Here is a 6000-nt window from a genome sequence, read left to right on the forward strand (position 1 = left end):
CTTCAGCACCTTGATCTTAGCTTTCAGCTGCTCATTCTTCGAGTCCGACTTGGTGTACTTAGTCCGGGCTTTTGACAATTGGACCTTGGTTGCGCTAAGCTCATTTTTGAGCTCCTGGACCTGGACTATGAGGCCGTCCCTCTCAGTGGTAGATGCGGAAAGGATGCCAGTTGAGTCAGCATGTCGAAGAGACACGATATAGACCTGCACAAGAAAACCAATGGCATCAGCAATAAGTAACAAAAAGAAGAACACAGGTGCATCTATGCATAATACTAATCGACGCAAAGTGAAAAGCCTCACCCAGGCCGCAGCACGCCTTAGCATCTCCCCAAGGTCTGATTGAGTCACGTTCCCTAGGCCCCTCCAGTCGGAGACAGGGAAACTCTCAGCTATTGGAACGAAATGCTGCCCATAAACTGAGGCCATCCTGGTCACCCAAGCCTCTGCCCCCACGCTAGGAGCATCTGGTTGGACTGGGACAGACGACCCACTCGCCGAGGCAGGAGGAGGCGCAGCAGAAGAGAAAAATTGAGACTCTGGTGCATCGGCAGGGAGCTCCGCGAGCCCGACGAAATCAGCAGCCGGTATGGCGAGATCATGATGAATCGGAGGGAAGGCATCGCCGCCACCGTGACCAGGAGAGGCGTAGCATCCTGCCGCGGCCTGCGGGCCTAGAGGGTGAAAGGCCGTGTCCTGGTCATGGGAGTCATGAGGAGGATGTCCCCTGGGGGACAGGGGGGCATCCTCCATCTCCACCTCAGCCTCATCTTCGCGCAGTGATGGCCCAGCCGGCGTAGCCACAACCTTCTTAGACCCGGTGATTGACCATAGGAACTTGGGGTTAGAGACCGGAGACAATTGGTGGCGATTGAGATTCGTCATGGTAAATAGGACTGCTGCCTTCTTCAGGGCGGGGTCTGCTGCAATGAGTTTGTTTATCGCCTCCGCCTCCGACCCGATGACCGAGGGATCAGCAAATTGCCCTGCAAGAACCGCACCAATATCAGTACAAGCGAGAGTGCAAAACGGTGAGTTCTAATAAGAAGAAGAAAAACACCTGGATACTTACTAGGTTCAGCGCGAAAGCCTTCACGAACTGAAAGAGGCCCCTGTACCCAGAAAAACTCTTGTTTCCAGGACCCTGGGTTAGACACTGAGCCATCTATCAAGGGAAGCTCACTATTGGCCTTCTGCAAGTAATAGAAGCCCTTGGAATTGTGCACCCCAATAAGGTTGTACAAGGAATGCACCTCTTGCGCCGTCGGGGCGCGTTGCTCATTATCCTTGAACCAAAGAAAGAGGCAACTCAAAGTCAACCAACTGTTGGGCGACAGTTGGAGGGGGGCCAAATCAAAATAGTTGTGAACCGCCACAAAGAACGGGTGTAGAGGAATGGTGCCACCCGCCTTCATAATCTGCTCACTCAAAGCCACAAAGCCCTTCTCAGGGCGGTCGGCCCGGCAGGTCTCCTGAGGAACATGCAGGGCGTACTCTGGAGGAGTTCGGTAGCGCTTCACGATGGTCTTCAGTTTGTTCGAAGACATATGGGACACTAGGCTGGACGCCAGTAGGGGGGCGTCGTCTTCTTCCTAGACGGACACCTGTCTGCGTACCTTCGACATATCTGCAAAATCAAAAGAAACATGTGAGGAAGAGGCAGAGCACTTAACCCTCCATTTTCTCTTCCTAGCAAGGGTTTTCCATCGAGGGAGCGATGGCGGAAGCGCTAAGCCAGGATCAACGGAGACTAGGGGCTGAGGAGAGGAGTTAATAGCCCCGTGATCTTCATCAGGCGAAGGGGGAGTGGGAGGTTCTGGCGGGATGTGTCCCTCCATAAACTCTAACTCCCACCGCAATTCAAAAAGAGCCGTCCTAAGACGCGCTATATGGTCACTAAGGCCCGGGGGTGAGGGTCCTCCATCTCCCCTCGACACCGAGTCGATTTCGCTCTCTACCACCCAAATTTTATGCCTAAGATCAGCCATGCACTCGAGGTGGCGAATGCGGGCCTGCCTCAAAGAATCATAGTCCTGGTAAGGGCTGCCCTCAGGGGACTCGGGATCTGAAGACAGGTCGATAAACTCAGCCCTCGAGGGTATGTCGGACGGGCCCTCACTGGCCATGAAACCGCATCCCGACAGCAAAAAGGGGGTCACGTTTAAACAAGGGGGATACTACAAAACACAAAGGAACAGGCTTAATACCCCTTGGTGCAAACGCCCTAAATGGACTACTACAAGGTATATGTATAACAAGAAAGAGGAGGGGCGCGCGTATGGTCAAAACAAGCTCGGGCTAACGTACCCCATCCCGAGTGTTGTTGGTGTGAATCTGATAAAATAAGTAAATAAACGGGAGAAGAAAAGAAAATATACCTCAAGAAATTGAAAGAACGAAGTCGGAGTCCAAGTAAGGTTGGAAGGCGAAAAGCACCAGAGCGTTGAAAATGCGCGTCTGCAAGAATTAATCAGAAGTGTGTGTTAGTCCAAAAATATACACACCAAGGAACTAGCTAAAAAAAAAAAAAAAATGATGACGATGAAAAAGTGGAAAAGTGATGAAATAATAGAGAAAGTGTGGTTGTGGGGGATTGAACCATTTACCTCTTGAAAGGAGCAAGGGTCTAACCACCGCTAAGCCAAGGAGGTAAGAAGTAAATATTAAGCCATGCATGAAGGCCTATTTATAGGAACCAAGATGAATAGTCTACAAGAGCACCTTAAGGCCCTCTCCTAGACTAGGGGGGCAAGTGTTGATGCTCATAATCTCATCAAGGGGAAATGCAAGGTAGTCACCTGGGCGTACTCCCCCCCCCCCCCCGATCCGCGAGACCGCCCCGTCTCGCGAAGATGCTCTTCCGCGAGGCCACCAAGTCGCCTCCCGCGAGGCCATCAAGTGGCGAGGCCCCCCCTGATCCGCGAGACCGCCCCGTCTCGCGAGAATGCCCTTCCGCGAGGCCACCAAGTCGCCTCCCGCGAGGCCATCAAGTGGCGAGGCCCCCCCTGATCCGCGAGACCGCCCCGTCTCGCGAGAATGCTCTTCCGCGAGGCCACCGAGTGGCGAGGCCCCCCGATCCGCGAGACCACCCCGTCTCGCGAGTGCCTTGTTCCGCGAGGCCATCGTAGGGGGCGAGGTACCTTATTTAGCGAGGCCACCCTAGGGGCGAGGTGCCTTGTTCCGCGAGGCCATCCTAGAGGGCGAGGTGCCTTATGTAGCGAGGCCATCGTAGGGGGCGAGATGCCTTGTTCCGCGAGGCCATCCTAGAGGGCGAGGTACCTTATTTAGCGAGGCCACCCTAGGGGCGAGGTGCCTTGTTCCGCGAAGCCATCCTAGAGGGCGAGGCGCCTTATGTAGCGAGGCCATCGTAGGGGGCGAGATGCCTTGTTCCGCGAGGCCATCCTAGAGGGCGAGGTGCCTTATGTAGCGAGGTCACCCTAGGGGCGAGATGCCTTGTTCCGCGAGGCCACCATAGGGCGAGGCGCCCTATTCAGCGAGGCCCTTGGGCCACTCCTACCATGCCCATGCGCGGGGCTGAGGGAGGCTGCGAGGCCGCTAATGGTGCCCCGTGCGCGAGGCCACGCAAGGTCCCGCGCGCGCGCCCCGGGAGGTCCACCAGCCCGCCATCTTCTCAAGAGGCCGACACACCGTGATTTGATGCGCATGGGCCCAAGACCCCTATTCAACGCCACGGCCAATACGGACACCAAAGATCCCCTTTTTCACAACCTCAAAGTCCCTATGCTTAGTAGATCCAGAACGAGTCGAATGAGACATATTTGTACGATCGGGTACTAGGTACGGATGCCAGTGCCAGCGAGGATCGTGGTCTGTACGTCTACGGCCATGGGTCAGAGCCGACACCACTACCTCCTGCGCCACCATGCCTGCTACCACGCCTCAAGAAGGAGTACAGACAAGTAGTGGAGACATCCCCCTGACACCTGCTCCTGTACGGGATGTACAACCACAACCCCTGAAACCACTCCCCTAGTACAGTACGTTTGTACCGTCTGGTCCCCTGGACCACTATGTACCTAAGGCCGTTAGAGCCTACTATAAATTGAATTCCAAGGCCACTTGTAGGGGGGTTGGAAATTTGACTGTAGCAGAGACATTAGTGTGAATGAGATACTGAATTCTCCATTGTTGTTATTCCATTGTTCTTGAGTCATAGTTCGAGTTTTCATAGCTTTCTAATTAGCGATTCCAATTTGATAATTTTTCCAACTTAACTTCGTTGACGAGTTCTCACCGTCAACAGACTATAACCGAAAAATAATTATGTGTGTAATTTTTTCTTTCTTTCTTTTATTAGTTATTTATTTTGTCATTTAACATATTTCGTATATCCAAACATATGTAATGGTAAAATAAGACATAAATATATATTTTCTTATTTTTTCTGTTTAGTTTTTTTAAATGAGAAATTACTTATTTTAATTGCTCTTAAGTAATATATATTTATATATAACTTTTTGTTGGCTTAAATTTTTTTTAAATCAAATAATTATGTTTGATCAAATAAACTTTTTGAATTCGTAGTTTTAATTTATAACTTTTTTAATATTTTATTATATTGAAATTTGTAGGTATTTTTCTAAATGAAAATTAGAAAAAAAAGTATTTAATTTGAAAACTAAAATGTACCTTATCTGTTTAATAGTTTTTTTTTTTAAACTATAGACAATGTTTTTATTTTTTTTAATATGTTTATGTCATTCTTTTATAATATATGATATTGCTTATTTGTTTAAAATTTATATGATGGTTAAGAAAACATAATAAAAATAAATGAATACATTTTCTAAATAAAACTAAGTAAATATGGATTACAAGTTGCTTTTACCTAGTACATAAATATATATTTATTTAGGTTCAATAGACACAATTTTTTACATCAATTTTTACACTACTTTTGCACTAAATAGAATTTTATACATATGAAAATAATTGGGTAGTGATTTTATTAAAGGAAAATCACAAAAATTACTACAAAAAATATTCTTATCCCACTTTTACAGCATTTTAAAATTTTTATAGTTTAAAGTACATTTATGTTTATATTTTTCAAAAAAAATTATTATAATTTTAAAAATATTAATATTTATATAATGTTGACTGCATTTTTTGCTATCAACTTAATCCGAAAAGATTAAAGGAAATACTAGGAAAGAACATAAGGATTTTATGTGGTTCATGCTATAAAAGAGCCATAGTCTACATGTCTCTATTATTTAGTGAGCATGAAGCTTGTTATAGCAAACTTCAGTGGTGGTTCTCAAGTAGTGTGTATAAACTGAACCCCTTACAAAAAGGTACCCCATCCCTATTTATAGAGGTTGGGGTCATTAATGTTAATCATCTGTCATTAATACAAAATCCCCCCATTATGGGGTGTTAATGCTGAATTAATACAAAAAGGACTGCACTAAATAGAGATTACGACCCAGACGGATTGCATGGGGCCATTGCACAAAGTCGCATACCAAATTTATGGGGAACATATCTTTGACTGTCAGGGTGCGACGCATGTTTGCCCATGTCAGACGATGTTGTGGGAAATGTCGATTGTTGAGTGTATGACTTCGACACCGCTAATCGAGGCCCACCAAAAGTTGTCAAATGATCTTTTGGTGGCCCACATCCACAGTGACTGACACTTGGTAGCTATCCCAGGTCTGAGGACCATAACCCTGGGCCTGGGAGATGAACGAGTGAAGAGAGCTCCTCGGGACATGGCCTTACTCAGAGACATCCTCGCCTCGCGGATAGACCTAAGGATGTGGCCTCACTCGGAGATATCCTCGCCTTGCGGTTAGACCTCGAGACATGGCCTCACTCAGAGACATCCACGACTTGTTCGACCTGGGCTTCCTAGAGGGGTTCATTCCGAGAACCTCATGACTTATCTTGTCACTTATCGTTCTTAAATTGCCATGTGTCGAGAGGTGAAAATACAGACAACATATAATATATTAATTACAAATTTAAAATAGT

This window comes from Humulus lupulus, chromosome 4 (assembly GCF_963169125.1).
Source record: "Humulus lupulus chromosome 4, drHumLupu1.1, whole genome shotgun sequence".
Taxonomy (NCBI): Eukaryota; Viridiplantae; Streptophyta; class Magnoliopsida; order Rosales; family Cannabaceae; genus Humulus; species Humulus lupulus.